Source organism: Phyllobates terribilis, unplaced genomic scaffold (genome assembly GCF_046119375.1).
Source record: "Phyllobates terribilis strain yellow unplaced genomic scaffold, ASM4611937v1 Scaffold_249__1_contigs__length_2872098, whole genome shotgun sequence".
Lineage (NCBI taxonomy): Eukaryota > Metazoa > Chordata > Amphibia > Anura > Dendrobatidae > Phyllobates > Phyllobates terribilis.
Window position 1 is genome coordinate 101,919 of NW_027363009.1, and position 27,035 is coordinate 128,953.

The 27,035-nt window shown below is 45.2% G+C and overlaps 20 non-coding genes across 20 annotated transcripts; all 20 read right to left on the reverse strand.

Annotated features, from left to right (window-relative positions):
* Window positions 1–970: 970 nt before the first annotated feature.
* Window positions 971–1,160, reverse strand: LOC141218306 (U2 spliceosomal RNA). The gene has a single exon (XR_012287061.1). It is a non-coding gene; the product is annotated as a U2 spliceosomal RNA (small nuclear RNA).
* Window positions 1,161–2,281: 1,121 nt separating this feature from the next.
* Window positions 2,282–2,472, reverse strand: LOC141218046 (U2 spliceosomal RNA). The gene has a single exon (XR_012286810.1). It is a non-coding gene; the product is annotated as a U2 spliceosomal RNA (small nuclear RNA).
* A 1,125-nt stretch (window positions 2,473–3,597) lies between these two features.
* LOC141218057 (U2 spliceosomal RNA) lies at window positions 3,598–3,788 on the reverse strand. Its single transcript, XR_012286821.1, has one exon. It is a non-coding gene; the product is annotated as a U2 spliceosomal RNA (small nuclear RNA).
* Window positions 3,789–4,910: 1,122 nt separating this feature from the next.
* LOC141218068 (U2 spliceosomal RNA) lies at window positions 4,911–5,101 on the reverse strand. Its single transcript, XR_012286832.1, has one exon. It is a non-coding gene; the product is annotated as a U2 spliceosomal RNA (small nuclear RNA).
* A 1,121-nt stretch (window positions 5,102–6,222) lies between these two features.
* On the reverse strand, window positions 6,223–6,413 carry LOC141218080 (U2 spliceosomal RNA). Its single transcript, XR_012286843.1, has one exon. It is a non-coding gene; the product is annotated as a U2 spliceosomal RNA (small nuclear RNA).
* Window positions 6,414–7,537: 1,124 nt separating this feature from the next.
* On the reverse strand, window positions 7,538–7,728 carry LOC141218101 (U2 spliceosomal RNA). The gene has a single exon (XR_012286863.1). It is a non-coding gene; the product is annotated as a U2 spliceosomal RNA (small nuclear RNA).
* A 1,118-nt stretch (window positions 7,729–8,846) lies between these two features.
* LOC141218214 (U2 spliceosomal RNA) lies at window positions 8,847–9,037 on the reverse strand. Its single transcript, XR_012286970.1, has one exon. It is a non-coding gene; the product is annotated as a U2 spliceosomal RNA (small nuclear RNA).
* Window positions 9,038–10,159: 1,122 nt separating this feature from the next.
* On the reverse strand, window positions 10,160–10,350 carry LOC141218091 (U2 spliceosomal RNA). The gene has a single exon (XR_012286854.1). It is a non-coding gene; the product is annotated as a U2 spliceosomal RNA (small nuclear RNA).
* A 1,119-nt stretch (window positions 10,351–11,469) lies between these two features.
* On the reverse strand, window positions 11,470–11,660 carry LOC141218103 (U2 spliceosomal RNA). Its single transcript, XR_012286865.1, has one exon. It is a non-coding gene; the product is annotated as a U2 spliceosomal RNA (small nuclear RNA).
* A 1,119-nt stretch (window positions 11,661–12,779) lies between these two features.
* On the reverse strand, window positions 12,780–12,970 carry LOC141218114 (U2 spliceosomal RNA). The gene has a single exon (XR_012286876.1). It is a non-coding gene; the product is annotated as a U2 spliceosomal RNA (small nuclear RNA).
* A 1,118-nt stretch (window positions 12,971–14,088) lies between these two features.
* Window positions 14,089–14,279, reverse strand: LOC141218126 (U2 spliceosomal RNA). The gene has a single exon (XR_012286887.1). It is a non-coding gene; the product is annotated as a U2 spliceosomal RNA (small nuclear RNA).
* A 1,125-nt stretch (window positions 14,280–15,404) lies between these two features.
* LOC141218139 (U2 spliceosomal RNA) lies at window positions 15,405–15,595 on the reverse strand. Its single transcript, XR_012286899.1, has one exon. It is a non-coding gene; the product is annotated as a U2 spliceosomal RNA (small nuclear RNA).
* A 1,119-nt stretch (window positions 15,596–16,714) lies between these two features.
* Window positions 16,715–16,905, reverse strand: LOC141218150 (U2 spliceosomal RNA). Its single transcript, XR_012286910.1, has one exon. It is a non-coding gene; the product is annotated as a U2 spliceosomal RNA (small nuclear RNA).
* A 1,127-nt stretch (window positions 16,906–18,032) lies between these two features.
* On the reverse strand, window positions 18,033–18,223 carry LOC141218162 (U2 spliceosomal RNA). The gene has a single exon (XR_012286921.1). It is a non-coding gene; the product is annotated as a U2 spliceosomal RNA (small nuclear RNA).
* Window positions 18,224–19,346: 1,123 nt separating this feature from the next.
* LOC141218157 (U2 spliceosomal RNA) lies at window positions 19,347–19,537 on the reverse strand. Its single transcript, XR_012286916.1, has one exon. It is a non-coding gene; the product is annotated as a U2 spliceosomal RNA (small nuclear RNA).
* Window positions 19,538–20,656: 1,119 nt separating this feature from the next.
* Window positions 20,657–20,847, reverse strand: LOC141218251 (U2 spliceosomal RNA). Its single transcript, XR_012287004.1, has one exon. It is a non-coding gene; the product is annotated as a U2 spliceosomal RNA (small nuclear RNA).
* Window positions 20,848–21,965: 1,118 nt separating this feature from the next.
* On the reverse strand, window positions 21,966–22,156 carry LOC141218174 (U2 spliceosomal RNA). The gene has a single exon (XR_012286932.1). It is a non-coding gene; the product is annotated as a U2 spliceosomal RNA (small nuclear RNA).
* A 1,120-nt stretch (window positions 22,157–23,276) lies between these two features.
* On the reverse strand, window positions 23,277–23,467 carry LOC141218186 (U2 spliceosomal RNA). Its single transcript, XR_012286943.1, has one exon. It is a non-coding gene; the product is annotated as a U2 spliceosomal RNA (small nuclear RNA).
* A 1,124-nt stretch (window positions 23,468–24,591) lies between these two features.
* LOC141218197 (U2 spliceosomal RNA) lies at window positions 24,592–24,782 on the reverse strand. The gene has a single exon (XR_012286954.1). It is a non-coding gene; the product is annotated as a U2 spliceosomal RNA (small nuclear RNA).
* Window positions 24,783–25,901: 1,119 nt separating this feature from the next.
* On the reverse strand, window positions 25,902–26,092 carry LOC141218140 (U2 spliceosomal RNA). Its single transcript, XR_012286900.1, has one exon. It is a non-coding gene; the product is annotated as a U2 spliceosomal RNA (small nuclear RNA).
* Window positions 26,093–27,035: the final 943 nt, after the last annotated feature.

A 27,035-nucleotide genomic window follows, 5' to 3' on the forward strand; every position in this document is an offset into this window, starting at 1 on the left:
CACGCGTTTTAGATCTGCATAACTCCACCTCTTTTAGCACAGTACGCTCAACCCCCGGCTGTTCCCACCCGCCTCAACACCGTTGGAAGGGAGGAGAACCAATTAAGGCGGGGGGGGGGGTGGAACGAGCAGCTGTCTACCCTTAGCAGGAGGGTTGCTGATTAATTACCTCTCCTGCTGCTGCTGCTGCTGGCTGTCCAGCAGCAGACTGAAGGTGGCTGCTGCTGTGCGCAGGTATATAAAGGCTCAGAGCCTATTATGACACGCGCAGCCAGCGTTCCATTGCCACATTCCGTCTACTGCAGGCGGGATACCTGGATGGCTGAATGTCACTGAGAAGCTCACAGAGACCGCCATAAGGAACAGTTTAAAAGAATGCCACAGACTAATCAACCAAACTTTTTGGGTTGGTTTCTCTTTTATAGTCTGCAGGCATTAAATGAAAGAAGTCAGTGTTCCAGCAGAGGGAGACAACGTTTCAGAAAAGGCATTGTAGCAAACCAAAAAAGAAATTTTAAGCGCAGCAGAGTAACCAGCTCACATACCTGTTAGCTCAGGTGAGTTTAAAAGGCTGCTGTTGATAACAAGGGCATTTGCTAAATAGATGGTGTGTGTGCAACAATATACTGAAAGGTCAATTATATTGTGCAGCTTATCTCACCACCTGTAGTTATTTAGGTGAAAGCTCCAAAATGCTTGCCTAATATGTCTGTTTATCCAAAAGGAAGTATAGAGGGAGAGCTAGATAGATAGCATTGCATTACATTACATTACATGGCAATGCAATGCACAGTTGCTGAAGTTGAACCAAAATGAGCTTGTCATCTGGCTTCTGCAACTTTTAACATGAAAAATCCAATGAGGAGAAGAAAAGCAAAGCCAAAGAGTCCATCCCAAAATCCGACAAACAAGCAAAATGAACAAAAAGCATTGAATTCAATTCTTTCTGATTTTAGAAACTGCATTAAAGAAGGGGTGCACCGGTCCTGGAGATACTGCAATACCAGGTCAATGCGTGGAGTGGACAGAGCAAGCTCTTTTTCCATCTCCCTGTTCTAAAAATCCATTTAATATATGGTCCCCAGATAGGGGACGTATCAGATATTAAACTGATAAAACAGATACTACACTTGATCTTAGCCAAAAGGCCGAGAAGCGATAACCAGAATTGGTTTCCGACTACGGTGCCACCCAAGGATTCTGAAAAGTCCATTTGTGGAGATGGCCACCTGGACTCCCGTTAAGAAGACATGCTGTCAACCTCTAGATCCCTCACATGCCTGCACTTTTCGGCTTGCTGCTGCTGCAATCCACGCGTTTTAGATCTGCATAACTCCACCTCTTTTAGCACAGTACGCTCAACCCCCGGCTGTTCCCACCCGCCTCAACACCGTTGGAAGGGAGGAGAACCAATTAAGGCGGGGGGGGGGGTGGAACGAGCAGCTGTCTACCCTTAGCAGGAGGGTTGCTGATTAATTACCTCTCCTGCTGCTGCTGCTGCTGGCTGTCCAGCAGCAGACTGAAGGTGGCTGCTGCTGTGCGCAGGTATATAAAGGCTCAGAGCCTATTATGACACGCGCAGCCAGCGTTCCATTGCCACATTCCGTCTACTGCAGGCGGGATACCTGGATGGCTGAATGTCACTGAGAAGCTCACAGAGACCGCCATAAGGAACAGTTTAAAAGAATGCCACAGACTAATCAACCAAACTTTTTGGGTTGGTTTCTCTTTTATAGTCTGCAGGCATTAAATGAAAGAAGTCAGTGTTCCAGCAGAGGGAGACAACGTTTCAGAAAAGGCATTGTAGCAAACCAAAAAAGAAATTTTAAGCGCAGCAGAGTAACCAGCTCACATACCTGTTAGCTCAGGTGAGTTTAAAAGGCTGCTGTTGATAACAAGGGCATTTGCTAAATAGATGGTGTGTGTGCAACAATATACTGAAAGGTCAATTATATTGTGCAGCTTATCTCACCACCTGTAGTTATTTAGGTGAAAGCTCCAAAATGCTTGCCTAATATGTCTGTTTATCCAAAAGGAAGTATAGAGGGAGAGCTAGATAGATAGCATTGCATTACATTACATTACATGGCAATGCAATGCACAGTTGCTGAAGTTGAACCAAAATGAGCTTGTCATCTGGCTTCTGCAACTTTTAACATGAAAAATCCAATGAGGAGAAGAAAAGCAAAGCCAAAGAGTCCATCCCAAAATCCGACAAACAAGCAAAATGAACAAAAAGCATTGAATTCAATTCTTTCTGATTTTAGAAACTGCATTAAAGAAGGGGTGCACCGGTCCTGGAGATACTGCAATACCAGGTCAATGCGTGGAGTGGACAGAGCAAGCTCTTTTTCCATCTCCCTGTTCTAAAAATCCATTTAATATATGGTCCCCAGATAGGGGACGTATCAGATATTAAACTGATAAGAACAGATACTACACTTGATCTTAGCCAAAAGGCCGAGAAGCGATAACCAGAATTGGTTTCCGACTACGGTGCCACCCAAGGATTCTGAAAAGTCCATTTGTGGAGATGGCCACCTGGACTCCCGTTAAGAAGACATGCTGTCAACCTCTAGATCCCTCACATGCCTGCACTTTTCGGCTTGCTGCTGCTGCAATCCACGCGTTTTAGATCTGCATAACTCCACCTCTTTTAGCACAGTACCCTCAACCCCCGGCTGTTCCCACCCGCCTCAACACCGTTGGAAGGGAGGAGAACCAATTAAGGCGGGGGGGGGGGGGGGTGGAACGAGCAGCTGTCTACCCTTAGCAGGAGGGTTGCTGATTAATTACCTCTCCTGCTGCTGCTGCTGCTGGCTGTCCAGCAGCAGACTGAAGGTGGCTGCTGCTGTGCGCAGGTATATAAAGGCTCAGAGCCTATTATGACACGCGCAGCCAGCGTTCCATTGCCACATTCCGTCTACTGCAGGCGGGATACCTGGATGGCTGAATGTCACTGAGAAGCTCACAGAGACCGCCATAAGCAACAGTTTAAAAGAATGCCACAGACTAATCAACCAAACTTTTTGGGTTGGTTTCTCTTTTATAGTCTGCAGGCATTAAATGAAAGAAGTCAGTGTTCCAGCAGAGGGAGACAACGTTTCAGAAAAGGCATTGTAGCAAACCAAAAAAGAAATTTTAAGCGCAGCAGAGTAACCAGCTCACATACCTGTTAGCTCAGGTGAGTTTAAAAGGCTGCTGTTGATAACAAGGGCATTTGCTAAATAGATGGTGTGTGTGCAACAATATACTGAAAGGTCAATTATATTGTGCAGCTTATCTCACCACCTGTAGTTATTTAGGTGAAAGCTCCAAAATGCTTGCCTAATATGTCTGTTTATCCAAAAGGAAGTATAGAGGGAGAGCTAGATAGATAGCATTGCATTACATTACATTACATGGCAATGCAATGCACAGTTGCTGAAGTTGAACCAAAATGAGCTTGTCATCTGGCTTCTGCAACTTTTAACATGAAAAATCCAATGAGGAGAAGAAAAGCAAAGCCAAAGAGTCCATCCCAAAATCCGACAAACAAGCAAAATGAACAAAAAGCATTGAATTCAATTCTTTCTGATTTTAGAAACTGCATTAAAGAAGGGGTGCACCGGTCCTGGAGATACTGCAATACCAGGTCAATGCGTGGAGTGGACAGAGCAAGCTCTTTTTCCATCTCCCTGTTCTAAAAATCCATTTAATATATGGTCCCCAGATAGGGGACGTATCAGATATTAAACTGATAAGAACAGATACTACACTTGATCTTAGCCAAAAGGCCGAGAAGCGATAACCAGAATTGGTTTCCGACTACGGTGCCACCCAAGGATTCTGAAAAGTCCATTTGTGGAGATGGCCACCTGGACTCCCGTTAAGAAGACATGCTGTCAACCTCTAGATCCCTCACATGCCTGCACTTTTCGGCTTGCTGCTGCTGCAATCCACGCGTTTTAGATCTGCATAACTCCACCTCTTTTAGCACAGTACCCTCAACCCCCGGCTGTTCCCACCCGCCTCAACACCGTTGGAAGGGAGGAGAACCAATTAAGGCGGGGGGGGGGGGTGGAACGAGCAGCTGTCTACCCTTAGCAGGAGGGTTGCTGATTAATTACCTCTCCTGCTGCTGCTGCTGCTGGCTGTCCAGCAGCAGACTGAAGGTGGCTGCTGCTGTGCGCAGGTATATAAAGGCTCAGAGCCTATTATGACACGCGCAGCCAGCGTTCCATTGCCACATTCCGTCTACTGCAGGCGGGATACCTGGATGGCTGAATGTCACTGAGAAGCTCACAGAGACCGCCATAAGCAACAGTTTAAAAGAATGCCACAGACTAATCAACCAAACTTTTTGGGTTGGTTTCTCTTTTATAGTCTGCAGGCATTAAATGAAAGAAGTCAGTGTTCCAGCAGAGGGAGACAACGTTTCAGAAAAGGCATTGTAGCAAACCAAAAAAGAAATTTTAAGCGCAGCAGAGTAACCAGCTCACATACCTGTTAGCTCAGGTGAGTTTAAAAGGCTGCTGTTGATAACAAGGGCATTTGCTAAATAGATGGTGTGTGTGCAACAATATACTGAAAGGTCAATTATATTGTGCAGCTTATCTCACCACCTGTAGTTATTTAGGTGAAAGCTCCAAAATGCTTGCCTAATATGTCTGTTTATCCAAAAGGAAGTATAGAGGGAGAGCTAGATAGATAGCATTGCATTACATTACATTACATGGCAATGCAATGCACAGTTGCTGAAGTTGAAACAAAATGAGCTTGTCATCTGGCTTCTGCAACTTTTAACATGAAAAATCCAATGAGGAGAAGAAAAGCAAAGCCAAAGAGTCCATCCCAAAATCCGACAAACAAGCAAAATGAACAAAAAGCATTGAATTCAATTCTTTCTGATTTTAGAAACTGCATTAAAGAAGGGGTGCACCGGTCCTGGAGATACTGCAATACCAGGTCAATGCGTGGAGTGGACAGAGCAAGCTCTTTTTCCATCTCCCTGTTCTAAAAATCCATTTAATATATGGTCCCCAGATAGGGGACGTATCAGATATTAAACTGATAAGAACAGATACTACACTTGATCTTAGCCAAAAGGCCGAGAAGCGATAACCAGAATTGGTTTCCGACTACGGTGCCACCCAAGGATTCTGAAAAGTCCATTTGTGGAGATGGCCACCTGGACTCCCGTTAAGAAGACATGCTGTCAACCTCTAGATCCCTCACATGCCTGCACTTTTCGGCTTGCTGCTGCTGCAATCCACGCGTTTTAGATCTGCATAACTCCACCTCTTTTAGCACAGTACCCTCAACCCCCGGCTGTTCCCACCCGCCTCAACACCGTTGGAAGGGAGGAGAACCAATTAAGGCGGGGGGGGGGGTGGAACGAGCAGCTGTCTACCCTTAGCAGGAGGGTTGCTGATTAATTACCTCTCCTGCTGCTGCTGCTGCTGGCTGTCCAGCAGCAGACTGAAGGTGGCTGCTGCTGTGCGCAGGTATATAAAGGCTCAGAGCCTATTATGACACGCGCAGCCAGCGTTCCATTGCCACATTCCGTCTACTGCAGGCGGGATACCTGGATGGCTGAATGTCACTGAGAAGCTCACAGAGACCGCCATAAGCAACAGTTTAAAAGAATGCCACAGACTAATCAACCAAACTTTTTGGGTTGGTTTCTCTTTTATAGTCTGCAGGCATTAAATGAAAGAAGTCAGTGTTCCAGCAGAGGGAGACAACGTTTCAGAAAAGGCATTGTAGCAAACCAAAAAAGAAATTTTAAGCGCAGCAGAGTAACCAGCTCACATACCTGTTAGCTCAGGTGAGTTTAAAAGGCTGCTGTTGATAACAAGGGCATTTGCTAAATAGATGGTGTGTGTGCAACAATATACTGAAAGGTCAATTATATTGTGCAGCTTATCTCACCACCTGTAGTTATTTAGGTGAAAGCTCCAAAATGCTTGCCTAATATGTCTGTTTATCCAAAAGGAAGTATAGAGGGAGAGCTAGATAGATAGCATTGCATTACATTACATTACATGGCAATGCAATGCACAGTTGCTGAAGTTGAACCAAAATGAGCTTGTCATCTGGCTTCTGCAACTTTTAACATGAAAAATCCAATGAGGAGAAGAAAAGCAAAGCCAAAGAGTCCATCCCAAAATCCGACAAACAAGCAAAATGAACAAAAAGCATTGAATTCAATTCTTTCTGATTTTAGAAACTGCATTAAAGAAGGGGTGCACCGGTCCTGGAGATACTGCAATACCAGGTCAATGCGTGGAGTGGACAGAGCAAGCTCTTTTTCCATCTCCCTGTTCTAAAAATCCATTTAATATATGGTCCCCAGATAGGGGACGTATCAGATATTAAACTGATAAGAACAGATACTACACTTGATCTTAGCCAAAAGGCCGAGAAGCGATAACCAGAATTGGTTTCCGACTACGGTGCCACCCAAGGATTCTGAAAAGTCCATTTGTGGAGATGGCCACCTGGACTCCCGTTAAGAAGACATGCTGTCAACCTCTAGATCCCTCACATGCCTGCACTTTTCGGCTTGCTGCTGCTGCAATCCACGCGTTTTAGATCTGCATAACTCCACCTCTTTTAGCACAGTACCCTCAACCCCCGGCTGTTCCCACCCGCCTCAACACCGTTGGAAGGGAGGAGAACCAATTAAGGCGGGGGGGGGGGGGGTGGAACGAGCAGCTGTCTACCCTTAGCAGGAGGGTTGCTGATTAATTACCTCTCCTGCTGCTGCTGCTGCTGGCTGTCCAGCAGCAGACTGAAGGTGGCTGCTGCTGTGCGCAGGTATATAAAGGCTCAGAGCCTATTATGACACGCGCAGCCAGCGTTCCATTGCCACATTCCGTCTACTGCAGGCGGGATACCTGGATGGCTGAATGTCACTGAGAAGCTCACAGAGACCGCCATAAGCAACAGTTTAAAAGAATGCCACAGACTAATCAACCAAACTTTTTGGGTTGGTTTCTCTTTTATAGTCTGCAGGCATTAAATGAAAGAAGTCAGTGTTCCAGCAGAGGGAGACAACGTTTCAGAAAAGGCATTGTAGCAAACCAAAAAAGAAATTTTAAGCGCAGCAGAGTAACCAGCTCACATACCTGTTAGCTCAGGTGAGTTTAAAAGGCTGCTGTTGATAACAAGGGCATTTGCTAAATAGATGGTGTGTGTGCAACAATATACTGAAAGGTCAATTATATTGTGCAGCTTATCTCACCACCTGTAGTTATTTAGGTGAAAGCTCCAAAATGCTTGCCTAATATGTCTGTTTATCCAAAAGGAAGTATAGAGGGAGAGCTAGATAGATAGCATTGCATTACATTACATTACATGGCAATGCAATGCACAGTTGCTGAAGTTGAACCAAAATGAGCTTGTCATCTGGCTTCTGCAACTTTTAACATGAAAAATCCAATGAGGAGAAGAAAAGCAAAGCCAAAGAGTCCATCCCAAAATCCGACAAACAAGCAAAATGAACAAAAAGCATTGAATTCAATTCTTTCTGATTTTAGAAACTGCATTAAAGAAGGGGTGCACCGGTCCTGGAGATACTGCAATACCAGGTCAATGCGTGGAGTGGACAGAGCAAGCTCTTTTTCCATCTCCCTGTTCTAAAAATCCATGTAATATATGGTCCCCAGATAGGGGACGTATCAGATATTAAACTGATAAGAACAGATACTACACTTGATCTTAGCCAAAAGGCCGAGAAGCGATAACCAGAATTGGTTTCCGACTACGGTGCCACCCAAGGATTCTGAAAAGTCCATTTGTGGAGATGGCCACCTGGACTCCCGTTAAGAAGACATGCTGTCAACCTCTAGATCCCTCACATGCCTGCACTTTTCGGCTTGCTGCTGCTGCAATCCATGCGTTTTAGATCTGCATAACTCCACCTCTTTTAGCACAGTACCCTCAACCCCCAGCTGTTCCCACCCGCCTCAACACCGTTGGAAGGGAGGAGAACCAATTAAGGCGGGGGGGGTGGAACGAGCAGCTGTCTACCCTTAGCAGGAGGGTTGCTGATTAATTACCTCTCCTGCTGCTGCTGCTGCTGGCTGTCCAGCAGCAGACTGAAGGTGGCTGCTGCTGTGCGCAGGTATATAAAGGCTCAGAGCCTATTATGACACGCGCAGCCAGCGTTCCATTGCCACATTCCGTCTACTGCAGGCGGGATACCTGGATGGCTGAATGTCACTGAGAAGCTCACAGAGACCGCCATAAGCAACAGTTTAAAAGAATGCCACAGACTAATCAACCAAACTTTTTGGGTTGGTTTCTCTTTTATAGTCTGCAGGCATTAAATGAAAGAAGTCAGTGTTCCAGCAGAGGGAGACAACGTTTCAGAAAAGGCATTGTAGCAAACCAAAAAAGAAATTTTAAGCGCAGCAGAGTAACCAGCTCACATACCTGTTAGCTCAGGTGAGTTTAAAAGGCTGCTGTTGATAACAAGGGCATTTGCTAAATAGATGGTGTGTGTGCAACAATATACTGAAAGGTCAATTATATTGTGCAGCTTATCTCACCACCTGTAGTTATTTAGGTGAAAGCTCCAAAATGCTTGCCTAATATGTCTGTTTATCCAAAAGGAAGTATAGAGGGAGAGCTAGATAGATAGCATTGCATTACATTACATTACATGGCAATGCAATGCACAGTTGCTGAAGTTGAACCAAAATGAGCTTGTCATCTGGCTTCTGCAACTTTTAACATGAAAAATCCAATGAGGAGAAGAAAAGCAAAGCCAAAGAGTCCATCCCAAAATCCGACAAACAAGCAAAATGAACAAAAAGCATTGAATTCAATTCTTTCTGATTTTAGAAACTGCATTAAAGAAGGGGTGCACCGGTCCTGGAGATACTGCAATACCAGGTCAATGCGTGGAGTGGACAGAGCAAGCTCTTTTTCCATCTCCCTGTTCTAAAAATCCATTTAATATATGGTCCCCAGATAGGGGACGTATCAAATATTAAACTGATAAGAACAGATACTACACTTGATCTTAGCCAAAAGGCCGAGAAGCGATAACCAGAATTGGTTTCCGACTACGGTGCCACCCAAGGATTCTGAAAAGTCCATTTGTGGAGATGGCCACCTGGACTCCCGTTAAGAAGACATGCTGTCAACCTCTAGATCCCTCACATGCCTGCACTTTTCGGCTTGCTGCTGCTGCAATCCACGCGTTTTAGATCTGCATAACTCCACCTCTTTTAGCACAGTACCCTCAACCCCCGGCTGTTCCCACCCGCCTCAACACCGTTGGAAGGGAGGAGAACCAATTAAGGCGGGGGGGGGGGGTGGAACGAGCAGCTGTCTACCCTTAGCAGGAGGGTTGCTGATTAATTACCTCTCCTGCTGCTGCTGCTGCTGGCTGTCCAGCAGCAGACTGAAGGTGGCTGCTGCTGTGCGCAGGTATATAAAGGCTCAGAGCCTATTATGACACGCGCAGCCAGCGTTCCATTGCCACATTCCGTCTACTGCAGGCGGGATACCTGGATGGCTGAATGTCACTGAGAAGCTCACAGAGACCGCCATAAGCAACAGTTTAAAAGAATGCCACAGACTAATCAACCAAACTTTTTGGGTTGGTTTCTCTTTTATAGTCTGCAGGCATTAAATGAAAGAAGTCAGTGTTCCAGCAGAGGGAGACAACGTTTCAGAAAAGGCATTGTAGCAAACCAAAAAAGAAATTTTAAGCGCAGCAGAGTAACCAGCTCACATACCTGTTAGCTCAGGTGAGTTTAAAAGGCTGCTGTTGATAACAAGGGCATTTGCTAAATAGATGGTGTGTGTGCAACAATATACTGAAAGGTCAATTATATTGTGCAGCTTATCTCACCACCTGTAGTTATTTAGGTGAAAGCTCCAAAATGCTTGCCTAATATGTCTGTTTATCCAAAAGGAAGTATAGAGGGAGAGCTAGATAGATAGCATTGCATTACATTACATTACATGGCAATGCAATGCACAGTTGCTGAAGTTGAACCAAAATGAGCTTGTCATCTGGCTTCTGCAACTTTTAACATGAAAAATCCAATGTGGAGAAGAAAAGCAAAGCCAAAGAGTCCATCCCAAAATCCGACAAACAAGCAAAATGAACAAAAAGCATTGAATTCAATTCTTTCTGATTTTAGAAACTGCATTAAAGAAGGGGTGCACCGGTCCTGGAGATACTGCAATACCAGGTCAATGCGTGGAGTGGACAGAGCAAGCTCTTTTTCCATCTCCCTGTTCTAAAAATCCATTTAATATATGGTCCCCAGATAGGGGACGTATCAGATATTAAACTGATAAGAACAGATACTACACTTGATCTTAGCCAAAAGGCCGAGAAGCGATAACCAGAATTGGTTTCCGACTACGGTGCCACCCAAGGATTCTGAAAAGTCCATTTGTGGAGATGGCCACCTGGACTCCCGTTAAGAAGACATGCTGTCAACCTCTAGATCCCTCACATGCCTGCACTTTTCGGCTTGCTGCTGCTGCAATCCATGCGTTTTAGATCTGCATAACTCCACCTCTTTTAGCACAGTACCCTCAACCCCCAGCTGTTCCCACCCGCCTCAACACCGTTGGAAGGGAGGAGAACCAATTAAGGCGGGGGGGGGTGGAACGAGCAGCTGTCTACCCTTAGCAGGAGGGTTGCTGATTAATTACCTCTCCTGCTGCTGCTGCTGCTGGCTGTCCAGCAGCAGACTGAAGGTGGCTGCTGCTGTGCGCAGGTATATAAAGGCTCAGAGCCTATTATGACACGCGCAGCCAGCGTTCCATTGCCACATTCCGTCTACTGCAGGCGGGATACCTGGATGGCTGAATGTCACTGAGAAGCTCACAGAGACCGCCATAAGCAACAGTTTAAAAGAATGCCACAGACTAATCAACCAAACTTTTTGGGTTGGTTTCTCTTTTATAGTCTGCAGGCATTAAATGAAAGAAGTCAGTGTTCCAGCAGAGGGAGACAACGTTTCAGAAAAGGCATTGTAGCAAACCAAAAAAGAAATTTTAAGCGCAGCAGAGTAACCAGCTCACATACCTGTTAGCTCAGGTGAGTTTAAAAGGCTGCTGTTGATAACAAGGGCATTTGCTAAATAGATGGTGTGTGTGCAACAATATACTGAAAGGTCAATTATATTGTGCAGCTTATCTCACCACCTGTAGTTATTTAGGTGAAAGCTCCAAAATGCTTGCCTAATATGTCTGTTTATCCAAAAGGAAGTATAGAGGGAGAGCTAGATAGATAGCATTGCATTACATTACATTACATGGCAATGCAATGCACAGTTGCTGAAGTTGAACCAAAATGAGCTTGTCATCTGGCTTCTGCAACTTTTAACATGAAAAATCCAATGAGGAGAAGAAAAGCAAAGCCAAAGAGTCCATCCCAAAATCCGACAAACAAGCAAAATGAACAAAAAGCATTGAATTCAATTCTTTCTGATTTTAGAAACTGCATTAAAGAAGGGGTGCACCGGTCCTGGAGATACTGCAATACCAGGTCAATGCGTGGAGTGGACAGAGCAAGCTCTTTTTCCATCTCCCTGTTCTAAAAATCCATTTAATATATGGTCCCCAGATAGGGGACGTATCAGATATTAAACTGATAAGAACAGATACTACACTTGATCTTAGCCAAAAGGCCGAGAAGCGATAACCAGAATTGGTTTCCGACTACGGTGCCACCCAAGGATTCTGAAAAGTCCATTTGTGGAGATGGCCACCTGGACTCCCGTTAAGAAGACATGCTGTCAACCTCTAGATCCCTCACATGCCTGCACTTTTCGGCTTGCTGCTGCTGCAATCCACGCGTTTTAGATCTGCATAACTCCACCTCTTTTAGCACAGTACCCTCAACCCCCGGCTGTTCCCACCCGCCTCAACGCCGTTGGAAGGGAGGAGAACCAATTAAGGCGGGGGGGGGGGGTGGAACGAGCAGCTGTCTACCCTTAGCAGGAGGGTTGCTGATTAATTACCTCTCCTGCTGCTGCTGCTGGCTGTCCAGCAGCAGACTGAAGGTGGCTGCTGCTGTGCGCAGGTATATAAAGGCTCAGAGCCTATTATGACACGCGCAGCCAGCGTTCCATTGCCACATTCCGTCTACTGCAGGCGGGATACCTGGATGGCTGAATGTCACTGAGAAGCTCACAGAGACCGCCATAAGCAACAGTTTAAAAGAATGCCACAGACTAATCAACCAAACTTTTTGGGTTGGTTTCTCTTTTATAGTCTGCAGGCATTAAATGAAAGAAGTCAGTGTTCCAGCAGAGGGAGACAACGTTTCAGAAAAGGCATTGTAGCAAACCAAAAAAGAAATTTTAAGCGCAGCAGAGTAACCAGCTCACATACCTGTTAGCTCAGGTGAGTTTAAAAGGCTGCTGTTGATAACAAGGGCATTTGCTAAATAGATGGTGTGTGTGCAACAATATACTGAAAGGTCAATTATATTGTGCAGCTTATCTCACCACCTGTAGTTATTTAGGTGAAAGCTCCAAAATGCTTGCCTAATATGTCTGTTTATCCAAAAGGAAGTATAGAGGGAGAGCTAGATAGATAGCATTGCATTACATTACATTACATGGCAATGCAATGCACAGTTGCTGAAGTTGAACCAAAATGAGCTTGTCATCTGGCTTCTGCAACTTTTAACATGAAAAATCCAATGAGGAGAAGAAAAGCAAAGCCAAAGAGTCCATCCCAAAATCCGACAAACAAGCAAAATGAACAAAAAGCATTGAATTCAATTCTTTCTGATTTTAGAAACTGCATTAAAGAAGGGGTGCACCGGTCCTGGAGATACTGCAATACCAGGTCAATGCGTGGAGTGGACAGAGCAAGCTCTTTTTCCATCTCCCTGTTCTAAAAATCCATTTAATATATGGTCCCCAGATAGGGGACGTATCAGATATTAAACTGATAAGAACAGATACTACACTTGATCTTAGCCAAAAGGCCGAGAAGCGATAACCAGAATTGGTTTCCGACTACGGTGCCACCCAAGGATTCTGAAAAGTCCATTTGTGGAGATGGCCACCTGGACTCCCGTTAAGAAGACATGCTGTCAACCTCTAGATCCCTCACATGCCTGCACTTTTCGGCTTGCTGCTGCTGCAATCCACGCGTTTTAGATCTGCATAACTCCACCTCTTTTAGCACAGTACCCTCAACCCCCGGCTGTTCCCACCCGCCTCAACACCGTTGGAAGGGAGGAGAACCAATTAAGGCGGGGGGGGGTGGAACGAGCAGCTGTCTACCCTTAGCAGGAGGGTTGCTGATTAATTACCTCTCCTGCTGCTGCTGCTGCTGGCTGTCCAGCAGCAGACTGAAGGTGGCTGCTGCTGTGCGCAGGTATATAAAGGCTCAGAGCCTATTATGACACGCGCAGCCAGCGTTCCATTGCCGCATTCCGTCTACTGCAGGCGGGATACCTGGATGGCTGAATGTCACTGAGAAGCTCACAGAGACCGCCATAAGCAACAGTTTAAAAGAATGCCACAGACTAATCAACCAAACTTTTTGGGTTGGTTTCTCTTTTATAGTCTGCAGGCATTAAATGAAAGAAGTCAGTGTTCCAGCAGAGGGAGACAACGTTTCAGAAAAGGCATTGTAGCAAACCAAAAAAGAAATTTTAAGCGCAGCAGAGTAACCAGCTCACATACCTGTTAGCTCAGGTGAGTTTAAAAGGCTGCTGTTGATAACAAGGGCATTTGCTAAATAGATGGTGTGTGTGCAACAATATACTGAAAGGTCAATTATATTGTGCAGCTTATCTCACCACCTGTAGTTATTTAGGTGAAAGCTCCAAAATGCTTGCCTAATATGTCTGTTTATCCAAAAGGAAGTATAGAGGGAGAGCTAGATAGATAGCATTGCATTACATTACATTACATGGCAATGCAATGCACAGTTGCTGAAGTTGAACCAAAATGAGCTTGTCATCTGGCTTCTGCAACTTTTAACATGAAAAATCCAATGAGGAGAAGAAAGCAAAGCCAAAGAGTCCATCCCAAAATCCGACAAACAAGCAAAATGAACAAAAAGCATTGAATTCAATTCTTTCTGATTTTAGAAACTGCATTAAAGAAGGGGTGCACCGGTCCTGGAGATACTGCAATACCAGGTCAATGCGTGGAGTGGACAGAGCAAGCTCTTTTTCCATCTCCCTGTTCTAAAAATCCATTTAATATATGGTCCCCAGATAGGGGACGTATCAGATATTAAACTGATAAGAACAGATACTACACTTGATCTTAGCCAAAAGGCCGAGAAGCGATAACCAGAATTGGTTTCCGACTACGGTGCCACCCAAGGATTCTGAAAAGTCCATTTGTGGAGATGGCCACCTGGACTCCCGTTAAGAAGACATGCTGTCAACCTCTAGATCCCTCACATGCCTGCACTTTTCGGCTTGCTGCTGCTGCAATCCACGCGTTTTAGATCTGCATAACTCCACCTCTTTTAGCACAGTACCCTCAACCCCCGGCTGTTCCCACCCGCCTCAACACCGTTGGAAGGGAGGAGAACCAATTAAGGCGGGGGGGGGGGGGGGTGGAACGAGCAGCTGTCTACCCTTAGCAGGAGGGTTGCTGATTAATTACCTCTCCTGCTGCTGCTGCTGCTGGCTGTCCAGCAGCAGACTGAAGGTGGCTGCTGCTGTGCGCAGGTATATAAAGGCTCAGAGCCTATTATGACACGCGCAGCCAGCGTTCCATTGCCACATTCCGTCTACTGCAGGCGGGATACCTGGATGGCTGAATGTCACTGAGAAGCTCACAGAGACCGCCATAAGCAACAGTTTAAAAGAATGCCACAGACTAATCAACCAAACTTTTTGGGTTGGTTTCTCTTTTATAGTCTGCAGGCATTAAATGAAAGAAGTCAGTGTTCCAGCAGAGGGAGACAACGTTTCAGAAAAGGCATTGTAGCAAACCAAAAAAGAAATTTTAAGCGCAGCAGAGTAACCAGCTCACATACCTGTTAGCTCAGGTGAGTTTAAAAGGCTGCTGTTGATAACAAGGGCATTTGCTAAATAGATGGTGTGTGTGCAACAATATACTGAAAGGTCAATTATATTGTGCAGCTTATCTCACCACCTGTAGTTATTTAGGTGAAAGCTCCAAAATGCTTGCCTAATATGTCTGTTTATCCAAAAGGAAGTATAGAGGGAGAGCTAGATAGATAGCATTGCATTACATTACATTACATGGCAATGCAATGCACAGTTGCTGAAGTTGAACCAAAATGAGCTTGTCATCTGGCTTCTGCAACTTTTAACATGAAAAATCCAATGAGGAGAAGAAAAGCAAAGCCAAAGAGTCCATCCCAAAATCCGACAAACAAGCAAAATGAACAAAAAGCATTGAATTCAATTCTTTCTGATTTTAGAAACTGCATTAAAGAAGGGGTGCACCGGTCCTGGAGATACTGCAATACCAGGTCAATGCGTGGAGTGGACAGAGCAAGCTCTTTTTCCATCTCCCTGTTCTAAAAATCCATTTAATATATGGTCCCCAGATAGGGGACGTATCAGATATTAAACTGATAAGAACAGATACTACACTTGATCTTAGCCAAAAGGCCGAGAAGCGATAACCAGAATTGGTTTCCGACTACGGTGCCACCCAAGGATTCTGAAAAGTCCATTTGTGGAGATGGCCACCTGGACTCCCGTTAAGAAGACATGCTGTCAACCTCTAGATCCCTCACATGCCTGCACTTTTCGGCTTGCTGCTGCTGCAATCCACGCGTTTTAGATCTGCATAACTCCACCTCTTTTAGCACAGTACCCTCAACCCCCAGCTGTTCCCACCCGCCTCAACACCATTGGAAGGGAGGAGAACCAATTAAGGCGGGGGGGGGTGGAACGAGCAGCTGTCTACCCTTAGCAGGAGGGTTGCTGATTAATTACCTCTCCTGCTGCTGCTGCTGCTGGCTGTCCAGCAGCAGACTGAAGGTGGCTGCTGCTGTGCGCAGGTATATAAAGGCTCAGAGCCTATTATGACACGCGCAGCCAGCGTTCCATTGCCACATTCCGTCTACTGCAGGCGGGATACCTGGATGGCTGAATGTCACTGAGAAGCTCACAGAGACCGCCATAAGCAACAGTTTAAAAGAATGCCACAGACTAATCAACCAAACTTTTTGGGTTGGTTTCTCTTTTATAGTCTGCAGGCATTAAATGAAAGAAGTCAGTGTTCCAGCAGAGGGAGACAACGTTTCAGAAAAGGCATTGTAGCAAACCAAAAAAGAAATTTTAAGCGCAGCAGAGTAACCAGCTCACATACCTGTTAGCTCAGGTGAGTTTAAAAGGCTGCTGTTGATAACAAGGGCATTTGCTAAATAGATGGTGTGTGTGCAACAATATACTGAAAGGTCAATTATATTGTGCAGCTTATCTCACCACCTGTAGTTATTTAGGTGAAAGCTCCAAAATGCTTGCCTAATATGTCTGTTTATCCAAAAGGAAGTATAGAGGGAGAGCTAGATAGATAGCATTGCATTACATTACATTACATGGCAATGCAATGCACAGTTGCTGAAGTTGAACCAAAATGAGCTTGTCATCTGGCTTCTGCAACTTTTAACATGAAAAATCCAATGAGGAGAAGAAAAGCAAAGCCAAAGAGTCCATCCCAAAATCCGACAAACAAGCAAAATGAACAAAAAGCATTGAATTCAATTCTTTCTGATTTTAGAAACTGCATTAAAGAAGGGGTGCACCGGTCCTGGAGATACTGCAATACCAGGTCAATGCGTGGAGTGGACAGAGCAAGCTCTTTTTCCATCTCCCTGTTCTAAAAATCCATTTAATATATGGTCCCCAGATAGGGGACGTATCAGATATTAAACTGATAAGAACAGATACTACACTTGATCTTAGCCAAAAGGCCGAGAAGCGATAACCAGAATTGGTTTCCGACTACGGTGCCACCCAAGGATTCTGAAAAGTCCATTTGTGGAGATGGCCACCTGGACTCCCGTTAAGAAGACATGCTGTCAACCTCTAGATCCCTCACATGCCTGCACTTTTCGGCTTGCTGCTGCTGCAATCCACGCGTTTTAGATCTGCATAACTCCACCTCTTTTAGCACAGTACCCTCAACCCCCAGCTGTTCCCACCCGCCTCAACACCGTTGGAAGGGAGGAGAACCAATTAAGGCGGGGGGGGGGGGGGGGGTGGAACGAGCAGCTGTCTACCCTTAGCAGGAGGGTTGCTGATTAATTACCTCTCCTGCTGCTGCTGCTGCTGGCTGTCCAGCAGCAGACTGAAGGTGGCTGCTGCTGTGCGCAGGTATATAAAGGCTCAGAGCCTATTATGACACGCGCAGCCAGCGTTCCATTGCCACATTCCGTCTACTGCAGGCGGGATACCTGGATGGCTGAATGTCACTGAGAAGCTCACAGAGACCGCCATAAGCAACAGTTTAAAAGAATGCCACAGACTAATCAACCAAACTTTTTGGGTTGGTTTCTCTTTTATAGTCTGCAGGCATTAAATGAAAGAAGTCAGTGTTCCAGCAGAGGGAGACAACGTTTCAGAAAAGGCATTGTAGCAAACCAAAAAAGAAATTTTAAGCGCAGCAGAGTAACCAGCTCACATACCTGTTAGCTCAGGTGAGTTTAAAAGGCTGCTGTTGATAACAAGGGCATTTGCTAAATAGATGGTGTGTGTGCAACAATATACTGAAAGGTCAATTATATTGTGCAGCTTATCTCACCACCTGTAGTTATTTAGGTGAAAGCTCCAAAATGCTTGCCTAATATGTCTGTTTATCCAAAAGGAAGTATAGAGGGAGAGCTAGATAGATAGCATTGCATTACATTACATTACATGGCAATGCAATGCACAGTTGCTGAAGTTGAACCAAAATGAGCTTGTCATCTGGCTTCTGCAACTTTTAACATGAAAAATCCAATGAGGAGAAGAAAAGCAAAGCCAAAGAGTCCATCCCTAAATCCGACAAACAAGCAAAATGAACAAAAAGCATTGAATTCAATTCTTTCTGATTTTAGAAACTGCATTAAAGAAGGGGTGCACCGGTCCTGGAGATACTGCAATACCAGGTCAATGCGTGGAGTGGACAGAGCAAGCTCTTTTTCCATCTCCCTGTTCTAAAAATCCATTTAATATATGGTCCCCAGATAGGGGACGTATCAGATATTAAACTGATAAGAACAGATACTACACTTGATCTTAGCCAAAAGGCCGAGAAGCGATAACCAGAATTGGTTTCCGACTACGGTGCCACCCAAGGATTCTGAAAAGTCCATTTGTGGAGATGGCCACCTGGACTCCCGTTAAGAAGACATGCTGTCAACCTCTAGATCCCTCACATGCCTGCACTTTTCGGCTTGCTGCTGCTGCAATCCACGCGTTTTAGATCTGCATAACTCCACCTCTTTTAGCACAGTACCCTCAACCCCCGGCTGTTCCCACCCGCCTCAACACCGTTGGAAGGGAGGAGAACCAATTAAGGCGGGGGGGGGGGGGTGGAACGAGCAGCTGTCTACCCTTAGCAGGAGGGTTGCTGATTAATTACCTCTCCTGCTGCTGCTGCTGCTGGCTGTCCAGCAGCAGACTGAAGGTGGCTGCTGCTGTGCGCAGGTATATAAAGGCTCAGAGCCTATTATGACACGCGCAGCCAGCGTTCCATTGCCACATTCCGTCTACTGCAGGCGGGATACCTGGATGGCTGAATGTCACTGAGAAGCTCACAGAGACCGCCATAAGCAACAGTTTAAAAGAATGCCACAGACTAATCAACCAAACTTTTTGGGTTGGTTTCTCTTTTATAGTCTGCAGGCATTAAATGAAAGAAGTCAGTGTTCCAGCAGAGGGAGACAACGTTTCAGAAAAGGCATTGTAGCAAACCAAAAAAGAAATTTTAAGCGCAGCAGAGTAACCAGCTCACATACCTGTTAGCTCAGGTGAGTTTAAAAGGCTGCTTTTGATAACAAGGGCATTTGCTAAATAGATGGTGTGTGTGCAACAATATACTGAAAGGTCAATTATATTGTGCAGCTTATCTCACCACCTGTAGTTATTTAGGTGAAAGCTCCAAAATGCTTGCCTAATATGTCTGTTTATCCAAAAGGAAGTATAGAGGGAGAGCTAGATAGATAGCATTGCATTACATTACATTACATGGCAATGCAATGCACAGTTGCTGAAGTTGAACCAAAATGAGCTTGTCATCTGGCTTCTGCAACTTTTAACATGAAAAATCCAATGAGGAGAAGAAAAGCAAAGCCAAAGAGTCCATCCCAAAATCCGACAAACAAGCAAAATGAACAAAAAGCATTGAATTCAATTCTTTCTGATTTTAGAAACTGCATTAAAGAAGGGGTGCACCGGTCCTGGAGATACTGCAATACCAGATCAATGCGTGGAGTGGACAGAGCAAGCTCTTTTTCCATCTCCCTGTTCTAAAAATCCATTTAATATATGGTCCCCAGATAGGGGACGTATCAGATATTAAACTGATAAGAACAGATACTACACTTGATCTTAGCCAAAAGGCCGAGAAGCGATAACCAGAATTGGTTTCCGACTACGGTGCCACCCAAGGATTCTGAAAAGTCCATTTGTGGAGATGGCCACCTGGACTCCCGTTAAGAAGACATGCTGTCAACCTCTAGATCCCTCACATGCCTGCACTTTTCGGCTTGCTGCTGCTGCAATCCACGCGTTTTAGATCTGCATAACTCCACCTCTTTTAGCACAGTACCCTCAACCCCCAGCTGTTCCCACCCGCCTCAACACCGTTGGAAGGGAGGAGAACCAATTAAGGCGGGGGGGGGTGGAACGAGCAGCTGTCTACCCTTAGCAGGAGGGTTGCTGATTAATTACCTCTCCTGCTGCTGCTGCTGCTGGCTGTCCAGCAGCAGACTGAAGGTGGCTGCTGCTGTGCGCAGGTATACAAAGGCTCAGAGCCTATTATGACACGCGCAGCCAGCGTTCCATTGCCACATTCCGTCTACTGCAGGCGGGATACCTGGATGGCTGAATGTCACTGAGAAGCTCACAGAGACCGCCATAAGCAACAGTTTAAAAGAATGCCACAGACTAATCAACCAAACTTTTTGGGTTGGTTTCTCTTTTATAGTCTGCAGGCATTAAATGAAAGAAGTCAGTGTTCCAGCAGAGGGAGACAACGTTTCAGAAAAGGCATTGTAGCAAACCAAAAAAGAAATTTTAAGCGCAGCAGAGTAACCAGCTCACATACCTGTTAGCTCAGGTGAGTTTAAAAGGCTGCTGTTGATAACAAGGGCATTTGCTAAATAGATGGTGTGTGTGCAACAATATACTGAAAGGTCAATTATATTGTGCAGCTTATCTCACCACCTGTAGTTATTTAGGTGAAAGCTCCAAAATGCTTGCCTAATATGTCTGTTTATCCAAAAGGAAGTATAGAGGGAGAGCTAGATAGATAGCATTGCATTACATTACATTACATGGCAATGCAATGCACAGTTGCTGAAGTTGAACCAAAATGAGCTTGTCATCTGGCTTCTGCAACTTTTAACATGAAAAATCCAATGAGGAGAAGAAAAGCAAAGCCAAAGAGTCCATCCCAAAATCCGACAAACAAGCAAAATGAACAAAAAGCATTGAATTCAATTCTTTCTGATTTTAGAAACTGCATTAAAGAAGGGGTGCACCGGTCCTGGAGATACTGCAATACCAGGTCAATGCGTGGAGTGGACAGAGCAAGCTCTTTTTTCATCTCCCTGTTCTAAAAATCCATTTAATATATGGTCCCCAGATAGGGGACGTATCAGATATTAAACTGATAAGAACAGATACTACACTTGATCTTAGCCAAAAGGCCGAGAAGCGATAACCAGAATTGGTTTCCGACTACGGTGCCACCCAAGGATTCTGAAAAGTCCATTTGTGGAGATGGCCACCTGGACTCCCGATAAGAAGACATGCTGTCAACCTCTAGATCCCTCACATGCCTGCACTTTTCGGCTTGCTGCTGCTGCAATCCACGCGTTTTAGATCTGCATAACTCCACCTCTTTTAGCACAGTACCCTCAACCCCCGGCTGTTCCCACCCGCCTCAACACCGTTGGAAGGGAGGAGAACCAATTAAGGCGGGGGGGGGTGGAACGAGCAGCTGTCTACCCTTAGCAGGAGGGTTGCTGATTAATTACCTCTCCTGCTGCTGCTGCTGCTGGCTGTCCAGCAGCAGACTGAAGGTGGCTGCTGCTGTGCGCAGGTATATAAAGGCTCAGAGCCTATTATGACACGCGCAGCCAGCGTTCCATTGCCACATTCCGTCTACTGCAGGCGGGATACCTGGATGGCTGAATGTCACTGAGAAGCTCACAGAGACCGCCATAAGCAACAGTTTAAAAGAATGCCACAGACTAATCAACCAAACTTTTTGGGTTGGTTTCTCTTTTATAGTCTGCAGGCATTAAATGAAAGAAGTCAGTGTTCCAGCAGAGGGAGACAACGTTTCAGAAAAGGCATTGTAGCAAACCAAAAAAGAAATTTTAAGCGCAGCAGAGTAACCAGCTCACATACCTGTTAGCTCAGGTGAGTTTAAAAGGCTGCTGTTGATAACAAGGGCATTTGCTAAATAGATGGTGTGTGTGCAACAATATACTGAAAGGTCAATTATATTGTGCAGCTTATCTCACCACCTGTAGTTATTTAGGTGAAAGCTCCAAAATGCTTGCCTAATATGTCTGTTTATCCAAAAGGAAGTATAGAGGGAGAGCTAGATAGATAGCATTGCATTACATTACATTACATGGCAATGCAATGCACAGTTGCTGAAGTTGAACCAAAATGAGCTTGTCATCTGGCTTCTGCAACTTTTAACATGAAAAATCCAATGAGGAGAAGAAAGCAAAGCCAAAGAGTCCATCCCAAAATCCGACAAACAAGCAAAATGAACAAAAAGCATTGAATTCAATTCTTTCTGATTTTAGAAACTGCATTAAAGAAGGGGTGCACCGGTCCTGGAGATACTGCAATACCAGGTCAATGCGTGGAGTGGACAGAGCAAGCTCTTTTTCCATCTCCCTGTTCTAAAAATCCATTTAATATATGGTCCCCAGATAGGGGACGTATCAGATATTAAACTGATAAGAACAGATACTACACTTGATCTTAGCCAAAAGGCCGAGAAGCGATAACCAGAATTGGTTTCCGACTACGGTGCCACCCAAGGATTCTGAAAAGTCCATTTGTGGAGATGGCCACCTGGACTCCCGTTAAGAAGACATGCTGTCAACCTCTAGATCCCTCACATGCCTGCACTTTTCGGCTTGCTGCTGCTGCAATCCACGCGTTTTAGATCTGCATAACTCCACCTCTTTTAGCACAGTACCCTCAACCCCCGGCTGTTCCCACCCGCCTCAACACCGTTGGAAGGGAGGAGAACCAATTAAGGCGGGGGGGGGGTGGAACGAGCAGCTGTCTACCCTTAGCAGGAGGGTTGCTGATTAATTACCTCTCCTGCTGCTGCTGCTGCTGGCTGTCCAGCAGCAGACTGAAGGTGGCTGCTGCTGTGCGCAGGTATATAAAGTCTCAGAGCCTATTATGACACGCGCAGCCAGCGTTCCATTGCCACATTCCGTCTACTGCAGGCGGGATACCTGGATGGCTGAATGTCACTGAGAAGCTCACAGAGACCGCCATAAGCAACAGTTTAAAAGAATGCCACAGACTAATCAACCAAACTTTTTGGGTTGGTTTCTCTTTTATAGTCTGCAGGCATTAAATGAAAGAAGTCAGTGTTCCAGCAGAGGGAGACAACGTTTCAGAAAAGGCATTGTAGCAAACCAAAAAAGAAATTTTAAGCGCAGCAGAGTAACCAGCTCACATACCTGTTAGCTCAGGTGAGTTTAAAAGGCTGCTGTTGATAACAAGGGCATTTGCTAAATAGATGGTGTGTGTGCAACAATATACTGAAAGGTCAATTATATTGTGCAGCTTATCTCACCACCTGTAGTTATTTAGGTGAAAGCTCCAAAATGCTTGCCTAATATGTCTGTTTATCCAAAAGGAAGTATAGAGGGAGAGCTAGATAGATAGCATTGCATTACATTACATTACATGGCAATGCAATGCACAGTTGCTGAAGTTGAACCAAAATGAGCTTGTCATCTGGCTTCTGCAACTTTTAACATGAAAAATCCAATGAGGAGAAGAAAAGCAAAGCCAAAGAGTCCATCCCAAAATCCGACAAACAAGCAAAATGAACAAAAAGCATTGAATTCAATTCTTTCTGATTTTAGAAACTGCATTAAAGAAGGGGTGCACCGGTCCTGGAGATACTGCAATACCAGGTCAATGCGTGGAGTGGACAGAGCAAGCTCTTTTTCCATCTCCCTGTTCTAAAAATCCATTTAATATATGGTCCCCAGATAGGGGACGTATCAGATATTAAACTGATAAGAACAGATACTACACTTGATCTTAGCCAAAAGGCCGAGAAGCGATAACCAGAATTGGTTTCCGACTACGGTGCCACCCAAGGATTCTGAAAAGTCCATTTGTGGAGATGGCCACCTGGACTCCCGTTAAGAAGACATGCTGTCAACCTCTAGATCCCTCACATGCCTGCACTTTTCGGCTTGCTGCTGCTGCAATCCACGCGTTTTAGATCTGCATAACTCCACCTCTTTTAGCACAGTACCCTCAACCCCCGGCTATTCCCACCCGCCTCAACACCGTTGGAAGGGAGGAGAACCAATTAAGGCGGGGGGGGGGGGGGTGGAACGAGCAGCTGTCTACCCTTAGCAGGAGGGTTGCTGATTAATTACCTCTCCTGCTGCTGCTGCTGCTGGCTGTCCAGCAGCAGACTGAAGGTGGCTGCTGCTGTGCGCAGGTATATAAAGGCTCAGAGCCTATTATGACACGCGCAGCCAGCGTTCCATTGCCACATTCCGTCTACTGCAGGCGGGATACCTGGATGGCTGAATGTCACTGAGAAGCTCACAGAGACCGCCATAAGCAACAGTTTAAAAGAATGCCACAGACTAATCAACCAAACTTTTTGGGTTGGTTTCTCTTTTATAGTCTGCAGGCATTAAATGAAAGAAGTCAGTGTTCCAGCAGAGTGAGACAACGTTTCAGAAAAGGCATTGTAGCAAACCAAAAAAGAAATTTTAAGCGCAGCAGAGTAACCAGCTCACATACCTGTTAGCTCAGGTGAGTTTAAAAGGCTGCTGTTGATAACAAGGGCATTTGCTAAATAGATGGTGTGTGTGCAACAATATACTGAAAGGTCAATTATATTGTGCAGCTTATCTCACCACCTGTAGTTATTTAGGTGAAAGCTCCAAAATGCTTGCCTAATATGTCTGTTTATCCAAAAGGAAGTATAGAGGGAGAGCTAGATAGATAGCATTGCATTACATTACATTACATGGCAATGCAATGCACAGTTGCTGAAGTTGAACCAAAATGAGCTTGTCATCTGGCTTCTGCAACTTTTAACATGAAAAATCCAATGAGGAGAAGAAAAGCAAAGCCAAAGAGTCCATCCCAAAATCCGACAAACAAGCAAAATGAACAAAAAGCATTGAATTCAATTCTTTCTGATTTTAGAAACTGCATTAAAGAAGGGGTGCACCGGTCCTGGAGATACTGCAATACCAGGTCAATGCGTGGAGTGGACAGAGCAAGCTCTTTTTCCATCTCCCTGTTCTAAAAATCCATTTAATATATGGTCCCCAGATAGGGGACGTATCAGATATTAAACTGATAAGAACAGATACTACACTTGATCTTAGCCAAAAGGCCGAGAAGCGATAACCAGAATTGGTTTCCGACTACGGTGCCACCCAAGGATTCTGAAAAGTCCATTTGTGGAGATGGCCACCTGGACTCCCGTTAAGAAGACATGCTGTCAACCTCTAGATCCCTCACATGCCTGCACTTTTCGGCTTGCTGCTGCTGCAATCCACGCGTTTTAGATCTGCATAACTCCACCTCTTTTAGCACAGTACCCTCAACCCCCGGCTGTTCCCACCCGCCTCAACACCGTTGGAAGGGAGGAGAACCAATTAAGGCGGGGGGGGGTGGAACGAGCAGCTGTCTACCCTTAGCAGGAGGGTTGCTGATTAATTACCTCTCCTGCTGCTGCTGCTGCTGGCTGTCCAGCAGCAGACTGAAGGTGGCTGCTGCTGTGCGCAGGTATATAAAGGCTCAGAGCCTATTATGACACGCGCAGCCAGCGTTCCATTGCCACATTCCGTCTACTGCAGGCGGGATACCTGGATGGCTGAATGTCACTGAGAAGCTCACAGAGACCGCCATAAGCAACCGTTTAAAAGAATGCCACAGACTAATCAACCAAACTTTTTGGGTTGGTTTCTCTTTTATAGTCTGCAGGCATTAAATGAAAGAAGTCAGTGTTCCAGCAGAGGGAGACAACGTTTCAGAAAAGGCATTGTAGCAAACCAAAAAAGAAATTTTAAGCGCAGCAGAGTAACCAGCTCACATACCTGTTAGCTCAGGTGAGTTTAAAAGGCTGCTGTTGATAACAAGGGCATTTGCTAAATAGATGGTGTGTGTGCAACAATATACTGAAAGGTCAATTATATTGTGCAGCTTATCTCACCACCTGTAGTTATTTAGGTGAAAGCTCCAAAATGCTTGCCTAATATGTCTGTTTATCCAAAAGGAAGTATAGAGGGAGAGCTAGATAGATAGCATTGCATTACATTACATTACATGGCAATGCAATGCACAGTTGCTGAAGTTGAACCAAAATGAGCTTGTCATCTGGCTTCTGCAACTTTTAACATGAAAAATCCAATGAGGAGAAGAAAAGCAAAGCCAAAGAGTCCATCCCAAAATCCGACAAACAAGCAAAATGAACAAAAAGCATTGAATTCAATTCTTTCTGATTTTAGAAACTGCATTAAAGAAGGGGTGCACCGGTCCTGGAGATACTGCAATACCAGGTCAATGCGTGGAGTGAACAGAGCAAGCTCTTTTTCCATCTCCCTGTTCTAAAAATCCATTTAATATATGGTCCCCAGATAGGGGACGTATCAGATATTAAACTGATAAGAACAGATACTACACTTGATCTTAGCCAAAAGGCCGAGAAGCGATAACCAGAATTGGTTTCCGACTACGGTGCCACCCAAGGATTCTGAAAAGTCCATTTGTGGAGATGGCCACCTGGACTCCCGTTAAGAAGACATGCTGTCAACCTCTAGATCCCTCACATGCCTGCACTTTTCGGCTTGCTGCTGCTGCAATCCACGCGTTTTAGATCTGCATAACTCCACCTCTTTTAGCACAGTACCCTCAACCCCCGGCTGTTCCCACCCGCCTCAACACCGTTGGAAGGGAGGAGAACCAATTAAGGCGGGGGGGGGGGTGGAACGAGCAGCTGTCTACCCTTAGCAGGAGGGTTGCTGATTAATTACCTCTCCTGCTGCTGCTGCTGCTGGCTGTCCAGCAGCAGACTGAAGGTGGCTGCTGCTGTGCGCAGGTATATAAAGGCTCAGAGCCTATTATGACACGCGCAGCCAGCGTTCCATTGCCACATTCCGTCTACTGCAGGCGGGATACCTGGATGGCTGAATGTCACTGAGAAGCTCACAGAGACCGCCATAAGCAACAGTTTAAAAGAATGCCACAGACTAATCAACCAAACTTTTTGGGTTGGTTTCTCTTTTATAGTCTGCAGGCATTAAATGAAAGAAGTCAGTGTTCCAGCAGAGGGAGACAACGTTTCAGAAAAGGCATTGTAGCAAACCAAAAAATAAATTTTAAGCGCAGCAGAGTAACCAGCTCACATACCTGTTAGCTCAGGTGAGTTTAAAAGGCTGCTGTTGATAACAAGGGCATTTGCTAAATAGATGGTGTGTGTGCAACAATATACTGAAAGGTCAATTATATTGTGCAGTTTATCTCACCACCTGTAGTTATTTAGGTGAAAGCTCCAAAATGCTTGCCTAATATGTCTGTTTATCCAAAAGGAAGTATAGAGGGAGAGCTAGATAGATAGCATTGCATTACTTTACATTACATGGCAATGCAATGCACA